Source organism: Chrysemys picta, chromosome 1 (genome assembly GCF_011386835.1).
Source record: "Chrysemys picta bellii isolate R12L10 chromosome 1, ASM1138683v2, whole genome shotgun sequence".
Taxonomy (NCBI): domain Eukaryota; kingdom Metazoa; phylum Chordata; order Testudines; family Emydidae; genus Chrysemys; species Chrysemys picta.
This window is the reverse complement of record NC_088791.1, coordinates 219,482,083-219,491,799: the sequence shown is the minus strand read 5'-3', so window position 1 is coordinate 219,491,799 and position 9,717 is coordinate 219,482,083.

Below are 9,717 nucleotides of genomic sequence, written 5' to 3'. Positions count from 1 at the left end.
ACATCGAGTTTAAAATAACAACAAAGGGATTATTCCTTCCTTGCCCTGGTTCTTGAAGGTAGCTTGCTGGGTTTGTTGTTCTCTTTAGGAGTGCTCCCTAAGGCAGTCCAGAGGTCGTGTTAGGGAAGATGGAGAAGACTAAAGCAACTCATGTGATTCAGTTCTGGATGTCATGCTGCCCCAAGAGGGTCACTTCAGGGCTCTTGAAAGTGAAGAATTACTAGTATTGGCTTATACCAAGTGTAGCTCGGGCTAGCTGTTTACCCCCTTCCTTTCTCCCCCACAGCTTTGCCACTGTTCCTCCATCCTGATATGTAACATCACCACTAGTACATGCCTGTCTTGAGCAAAAACTGACAGTTTTCTGGTGGATTTTTTATATTTCTAAACTGGAGCACTACAGACTTTGCATAGTTCTTGTAACGAACACAATACATTTTGAAAATTAAATGTATAGAATCTATATTCTAACACTTGGAAGGTGGTAAGGTGATAGGGAACAGCCAGCATGGGTTTGTAAAGAACAAATCATGTCAAACCAATCTGATAGCTTTCTTTGATAGGATAACGAGTCTTGTGGATAAGGGAGAAGCTGTGGATGTGGTATACCTAGACTTTAGTAAGGTATTTGATACAGTCTCGCATGATATTCTTATCGATAAACTAGGCAAATACAATTTAGATGGGGCTATTATAAGGTGGGTGCCTAACTGGCTGGATAACCGTACTCAGAGAGTTGTTATTAATGGTTCCCAATCCTGCTGGAAAGGCATAACGAGTGGGGTTCCGCAGGGGTCTGTTTTGGGACCGGCTCTGTTCAATATCTTCATTAACGACTTAGATATTGGCATAGAAAGTACGCTTATTAAGTTTGCGGATGATACCAAACTGGGAGGGATAGCAACTGCTTTGGAGGACAGGGTCATAATTCAAAATGATCTGGACAAATTGGAGAAATGGTCTGAGTTAAACAGGATGAAGTTTAACAAAGACAAATGCAAAGTGCTCCACTTAGGGAAAAAAAATCAGTTTTACACATACAGAATGGGAAGAGACTGTCTAGGAAGGAGTACGGCAGAAAGGGATCTAGGGGTTATAGTGGACCACAAGCTAAATATGAGTCAACAGTGTGATGCTGTTGCAAAAAAAGCAAACTTGATTCTGGGATGTATTAACAGGTATGTTGTGAGCAAGACACAAGAAGTCATTCTTCCACTCTACTGTGCTCTGGTTAGGCCTCAGCTGGAGTATTGTGTCCAGTTCTGGGCACCGCATTTCAAGAAAGATGTGGAGAAATTGGAAAGGGTCCAGAGAAGAGCAACAAGAATGATTAAAGGTCTTGAGAACATGACCTATGAAGGAAGGCTGAAAGAATTGGGTTTGTTTAGTTTGGAAAAGAGAAGACTGAGAGGGGACATGATAGCAGTTTTCAGGTATCTAAAAGGGTGTCATAAGGAGGAGGGAGAAAACTTGTTCACCTTAGCCTCTAAGGATAGAACAAGAAGCAATGGGCTTAAACTGCAGCAAGGGAAGTCTAGGTTGGACATTAGGAAAAAGTTCCTAACTGTCAGGGTGGTTAAACACTGGAATAAATTGCCTAGGGAGGTTGTGGAATCTCCATCTCTGGAGATATTTAAGGGTAGGTTAGATAAATGTCTATCAGGGATGGTCTAGACAGTATTTGGTCCTGCCATGCGGGCAGGGGACTGGACTCGATGACCTCTCGAGGTCCCTTCCAGTCCTAGAATCTATGAATCTATATATACTATTATATATAATTTGTTTAATTCTATATGCACACACATATGTACATTTAACAAACAAAAGACAAATGTTTAAACCATACATAGTATTTCATTTTAAAATAAGTGTAATTTACCAAATGATGATGTTCCTGACATTTATACTACAGCACTGTAGCAAACATGCACCAATAAAGAATCACATGAAACCAAATGGAGTTGTGATGGGCTGTACGTATTGTGCTCAGAGTTTGGCATCAAAGAAGTTAAATTTCTTCCTTGGACTGAAGAAAGCTGATGGGCTCTGCCATATAGAGATTGGCTTAGGCCCCAATTCTGTAAACACTTAAATTCATATGCTCGACTTTACTACTGTGAATAGTCCCACAATGGAGTATCGGTAAGCATTCTGGCGGGCTGGACCAGTTTGTTTACCTGCCGTGTCTGCAGGTTCGGCCGATCGCGGCTCCCACTGGCCGCGGTTTGCCGCTCCAGGCCAATGGGGGCTGCGGGAAGCAGCAGCGAGCACATCCCTCGGCCCGCGCCACTTCCCGCAGCCCCCATCGGCCTGGAGTAGCGAACTGCAGCCAGTGAGAGCCGCGATCGGCCGAACCTGCAGACGCGGCAGGTAAACAAACTGGCCCAGCCCGCCAGGGTGCTTACCCTGGCGGGCCATGTGCCAAAGGTTGTCGATCCCTGCTCTAGACTGATTGGTGCTGCATTATTTCTGTAGATCAGTGATACTTGGACTAAGGCTCGCAAGCCACAAGTGGCTCTTTAATGTGTTTCCTGCGACTTTTTGCAACACATGATATTAATTGTGTGATTTAATTATTAAACGATCAAGATGCATTTACTATGTTATTAACCAATTGTAGTTCATAAAATAATAATACTTGGTCAGTCATTTTGCTGTGAGAATTTTAGAGAGAGACAGAGAGTAAAGGAAAGAATGAAATCACACTACTGTGGTTCTTTTGGATAATGTTGCTCACTAATTTCTTTCCTGAACCATTGTGGTCTGAGTATCAGCACTGTAGATGGAGAGCCAGCCAAATACTTGACACAGCCCCACAATTGGTTAAGAAGGATAATGACATTATATCCAAACACTTGTTTTTCCTTAAAATCCCACCTGTAAAACTTCTGACTTGGTAGATAATAAAACCTCATGGACACTGGACAAGACTGTATGTTGGTGTAAGATTTTAAATAAACAACCAAAGGGTTAAGCAGCACCGTCCATGTATAAAATTACACATATAACCAGTAAAAAAGTACTTATTTTCTCTTGTTTGAAATTCCCTCTCAGAGTCCTGAAAATAAGTTATCTTTCCATGTTGCAAACTCAGATCCCAGCCCAGCTCCTTGCCATCCAGTGTTTGTAATGCAGCTGAACTTACTTTTTTTTTTTCATCCATGGAATTATAGATGGAAACTACCTATTGGGTCACCTTGTCTAGCTTCCAGCCAGTGCAGGATTGGTCACCCCCAGTGTGCTGTCAATTGTTTTGTGCAGTCCTGTTTTAAGTGACTCAAGATAGGAGTCTTTCATCATTTCCATTACGAGACCATTCCAAAATCTAAAGGCTCAGTCCTACAGTCCTCCCACATGAAGACTTCATGATCAGACCCTGATAATTTGCCTTGTTATGTAATTTCGCCCAATATTCAGCCTACATTTTTCTTTGTTCAATTTTCTTCACTGGAGCTTTTAGAGCACCTAATAATGGCTTTGTGTGTGTTAACTTGCAGAGAGGGTACAGATCTAAACCTCCACCTCCCTAGTCCTGGAGCTGGACCCAAACTGGACAGATTGGACACGTGTTTTTCCCCATTTGTGCATCAACAATGTTAGCACAGATCCAGGAAGGCCAATCTTACAAAATAATTATTTTTATGATAAATCCGATTTTGAATTTAAATAACCAAGATTAGTCATCATCCCTTTAGAAAAATAATCTTTATAATTAATGCCATAAAATCAGTACAAAATAAATGGCAAAAACTCTAAGATGGTTCTCACATTAAAATGTTAACAAAAGTGGTTTGTTAGTAGAAATTAGGGAAAATGTTGTTAGAACAATAGATGGAGCTAGAGGAGCCTTAACATTTACTGATCCAAGTGTGTTGTGAACCAAGGCACTGCCTGCCTAGGTCTGAATGCAGTTGTGTAAACCCAGCAACCGTGTGAAAGGACTCTGTGACAACGTGATATGTTATAGTTATTTCCTTCAACTATCTAACTGAAAGTGCAAAGATTATTAAATTCATTATTACTATTACTACATGCATTTGAGGTACCCCTTACTGTAGCATCTTGGATGCCTTCTACAGGGCTTGGATTAAGAGCAAACTGCATTTCCCATCTCAAAGGATGTTTATATACTGTACTCTATCATGAACTATGTAATCTTAAAGGGCAGAAGTGAAAAATGTAGCCAGTTGGTTAAAAGCTAACCTACTTTATAAAGAATAATAAGAATGAGTACTCAACTGTAACTTTCATTAAAAAATCAATATCAAGTGAAACAAGTATTTCTTTAAAAGGATACACAGGATAATCCCAGATTGGAGATTGACTATTTGGATTTAAAGATCTTTTGATAATAGCACATTTGTAATCTGATTAAAGAAAATGTTACAGTTCATTAAATGGGTAACATCTAGTACACAAATCTTTCATAGTTCTTATTAATTTGGTGAGCTCCGCTTTGTAATACAGTATTTATATAATTTCTTTTTTGCCTCAAGAATAGGGCTGGACAAATACTGCACAGTTATGTTTGAACATCCATTCCAATTCTGAGTAGCTGCTCGTGTCAACAGGGTCCATACGTCTTTTACTTAACTTCCTTGGGATTCTCAATAGTAATGCACTATGCTCGCCAGTAAGGTTCATTCATAACAAGTAAGTAATTCTTTATCGGGAAAGTAAGAAAAGTAAAGTCCTCCATGAAATCCACTAGGGATGTTGCCATGCAGATATATTTTTCCAGGGGAATAAATTAATTTAGGTACGAAAGTGATGGGCTCAATAGAAAACCCTAGATAGACACTTTACCCTGCAACAGTGTCCATGGATTCAGATAAATGGAATGTGATGGGTTAATCAGTTTAGTCTTCATCACATTCTCACCTGGGCTTGTGAAATAACTGCAAATAAACCAAACATTAGGATTAGTGTCTTCATAAAGAAAGAATCACCACTGTAATCAAACACTCTCCAGGTCAGGAAACTAAATGAAACACTTCCTGGTCTGTTGCTATCTTGTCACCCAACCTTAGATTATTTCTCAACAACTGAACATCACATTTAAAAAAAATCTAACAATGTAGAATTAGGGAGTCATTGCCTTATCCAATTATAAACATTTTAAAGTATGTTAGATTTTGCTCTTCAGAAACCTGGCAGCACTTGCTGTTCTGTAGACGCTCAATGCTCTCAGCCCCCAAGAAGCAGGGGGCACCTTGCATTGCTTTCCAAGGAAAAATGCTGGCAGGGTCTGGAAGAAACAGATTCCAGGTTTCCTCTACTAGAGGGAGGGGTCATCCCAATGAAGGGCCTTTAAGAATTAGGGGCATTGTAAAATATGGTAAGAATAAAACAAAAAAAAAAGGGTATTGTGAGATGGGGTGCCAAGCCCTGCCGCCATCCATCATAGTTCACTGACTGGGAACAGTTTCCTTTTAAACTTAATATAAACCAGATTTTTTCCCCCTGAGTTAAAACCTCTTGTTGATGTTTTCTGTAACTATTGATATGGGAGGCTGGCTGAGGAAAAAATGGTTGACAGGACATCATTTGTACATTCTGGTTTGTTTATCATTCAGTGTAGAACAGATTATATAAGTAGCTTAGATTCATTTGCCTTGTTACCCACTCGTAGTTACACATGTGGTAATTCACAGCTAGAATCCAAAATCTATATGGATTACCAGCTGATAGCGTCTATTATGTTTTGCAGTTGAAAGACGAGTCCCATTGCCTGGAGAAGATAAACCAAACCCGCTCCTGCAGGTTTAATTCTCCTTTTGTTTATACTAATGTAGCCACCTCAGTGTAATTATTGATTTAAATAACGTTCCTCTTGATTTACATGGAAGAAGGAAGAGAAGCAGATCTTCTGCACAGAAACACCATCATTTTAATTTTTTTGTTTGAAAGGAATGGACAAATAGGCTGCTAGTGTAATTCATGAGTCCTTACATTCAGATGATATTCAGCTTTCTGAATCAGACTAATATCCACATACAATAGTAGCCTAGAACCACCATCTCTGCTGCCACGGTATCTTCCTGCCCATTCCTCTCTCTAGCCTTCAAGGTATATTGTACTGGACACTGGCCCTGGACACCTCCTTCAGTGTGAGTAGGCCTGCGTTGATGATGGTGGTCAGTATTAAGTTAGGTGAGGAATCCTCACAAGTCTGAGGTGGAGGAGATGATGTACAGACCGTGCCCATCCTGTGCCTCATGTTCTTCTACTTGAAAATCCCAAGCTCTACATGCTCTGCGGAATGGGCCAGGGAACAAATACTACAGAGCACAAGTGGAGAGGGCATGAGGGACAGGGATAGATACTGCAATATTGTTTAAAAAACAATAAGCTTTTAATGTTCTCTCAGCTTTCTATTGCATATTCCCTGTGCTGCAGGCCCTTCTACAAGTATACAAAATATGGATTGGTTTGAAATAAGTAGGTTATTTATCCTTACCAGATTTGTTTGGAGTTCTTCATTGTCACCTCCCCAGGTAGGCAGAACACATGCCTCTGTCCCTCCAGAATTTAAGTACATTTTTCATTAGTGGACAATACTTTTCTGACTGTTTCAAAGGTGGGGGCTGCATCAGTGTTGAAGCTTTATTATGTTTCTCATTCAGTCCAAGAAAAACACATGGAAGATGTGAAAGGGTTAGTCAGTAATAACTAGTGTTCTAATCAAACTTCATATTGGCTTTATGAGGAATTAGCCATTATTATTTAAATGTATTGAATCTTAATGTACATAGTAGTGTATAGAGGAGAACTCAAAAGGCCAGAATCCAGATGTAGACAGTTCTGATTATGTAAAAATTATGACATACTATAACAAGAAAGTTTAGAATTCTTACTCTGGTAATGAGATCTGTAGATCAGGTCCATATATTTGAAAAACAATGCAGGCTGACACAGTAATAAAAGGCACGTCACATTTCAGACAGAGATGTTCCTCTGTTCAAGCAACCTTTTTTCAGTGGAGGTCTTTTAGTCATAGGTCAAGAGCTAATGACATCAATCAAAATACAGATCTGCCATCAGTTTTACATGCCTCACTTAAGTCTTCTGCATTGTTATATTAAATCTCTATTATGAAATCTGTAAAACATTTTATGATATATTGGTATGAAAGTTGATACATAAAAAGCATTTATTTTTTATGGTACATTAAAGATTTCAAAATGGATCATTTCCGGTATCTGTCAAATAAAATATCCTCAAAGGGTTTGTATAAATCCTCATCAAACTCTTGTCATTACATATCTGCTTGTGTTTCCATCTGCAACAAAGGATCCTGTCAGTGTTTTCCTTTTAGTCCCTGTTTTCCACATGGAAGATTTATGGTCTTTTCCATGGTGTTTGCAACACCCGGATAGTCTTGTGGCTGTAATAATCAAGAACATCCCACAGAACTGGCATTTGGAGTGTTATGCTTAAACTCTTCAGCTTTTCCACATGCTGCTGTTATGTGGCATGTTCTGAATATCCGGTACATGCTCCAGTTTTGTTTTTTCAGTATTCGTATAGGATAGCATTATGGAAAACGACAGCTTCCAGCAGCACAAACACCGACACAGGGCCTTGGTGGCAGAAGATCTGCCAGGGCAGGAATTTATTGTAGAAGAAATAAGCTGCCATCTCCCTTGTGCTGGAAGGACAGGCGTGAGCCAGCACCACTCAAAAAGTAGGCTGTGGTGACAAGGGATGGAGGAGGATGGATGTACTGATTCGGTGCATCTTCCATCAGCAGGGTTCCCATTAAATCTACCCTTCTACACCATAGAAACCCAAGGGAGGGCAGTGCTGGCACATGGTGCCCTTTCAGGTGAATCTCCATCAAGCCATCAGGGGCCTACCAGATTCAGGGATTTTTTGCATTCCTGCACCAGCTGTAGGGAATCTGGCCAACGGTATACATGAGAGACAGGAAAGAAGCTTTGTTAACTTTGATACTATGTATTATGAAGGAATGGGGAGGGAGGACAAGAAGGCAGCCCTGATCCTGCAAAGACTCATGCAAGTGCTTAACTTTGCACACTGGGAGTAGGCCCATGGAAGTCAATGGAATGACTCAGAATTGGTAAAATAAAGCACATGCATAAGTCTTTGCAGGATCATGGCCTTCATTTTTGTATTATTATTTTTTAAGAGTATCATTCCTTGCGATTACATAATAGCAAACCTAATGTTAACAAGGCCTCTTCCTTGTCAGTTGGGTATAGAATTGTATTGCCTGATCTTTTAAACAATCATTTAGCTGTGCAAACAATGCTATACTAACAAAGTTTTGTGCATTTAGGTCCTGGCCCAAAATGGGAGGCAGCGTGGTGTTCAGGAAATGCAGTTTCTCTGACAGCTCCGTGACATATTGGGGAAATGTACAAGCTGCAATAACTATTGGACCAGTGCAGCATTCTCTGCCAGCAAGTCCAACCAAGGGGCTGGATTTTGAGCAAAGTGGAGGCGTTGCATTTTTCTGTCGCCTTGAGAAACCTGCAGAAGGGGCCGGGACAACCTGTCTGATAACAAATATGTGTATGAAGTCTATCAGGGAGAAGAGAGTACGCCAGGAGAATCCACAAGTACACCAGCAATAGCCAGATGATAGAGAGTCTGGGAGTAACTGTTCAGAACATTTGTCTAGGGCCAAATCCAATATCCCTTACTCAGATAAAAGTCCCACTAAAGCAGTGGCGCTAGAACATTTTTAATAGTGGGGGTGCTAAAAGCCAGCCCCCCTACCACTATCCACTCCCATCCCCCCAGAGCTGAGGCCGGGACTCCAGGCACGCAGGGTCATCAGCCGGGACCCTGGGCACACGGGACCATCAGCCGGGATCCCTGGGGTGCTGCAGCACCCTCGCACCACTAGTTCCCGCATCTATGCACTAAAGTTAATGGGAAATTTGCCCAATTACTGAGTAAATACTGCAGGATTTGGCCCTTTTCTTTTTAAAGAAACCCACATGTTAATCCTGTATAAATCCAGAAAATAATGCTCAGCCCACACATTACAAAGATTTGTTTCTGTTCCTTTTGTTATGTCCAGCAGTCCAGTTTTGTTTCCACTATTCCTCCTGAGCATCCATCTTCTGAAAATAGCATATGGAAACAGAGAGAATTTGGAACTGGAAAAGACCTGTTAGGTCATTTAATCCATCCCACTGCCAATGTAGGATTGTTCCTTACAGTATTTTCTCCAGACTTGTCCAGTCCAGGTTTAAATGACTCATATGATTGGGCTTCCCAGCCTTTTCCCACACTTGACCTGCATAATGCTCCATGGCTCAGGTCATATGTGGGTGAAATGAATTCCCTCCTAAAGAAGATACACTCTATTTCCATAGCATCACAGCCTAAAAGTAAAACAAGCCCACAACAGAATTTGACTTCCCAAAAATCTCTGGGGGTATTTTGGTAGCTGTGTGAGTGTCACCTCAGTACGGCACCAACACCCCACAGCAGGAGCCAACCCCCCCCCCCCAAAAAAAAAAAACCTGAAACCCATCACCTGTGTGGGAAATGAAATCCTTTATTCAAACTACTGTGACAACCAGATTTACCAAGTGTCCTTACTCCAAGCTAGGTGTGGACTGGGGTCAGTTCCAGTGGGGACAAACCCAATGAAGCCATAGCTTGACCCTTTTGTGGGGTGGGTTTGTTTGCTTTTGTTTTGTCTGCATTTGTTTGAGATGACATAGAATAATAAACAGC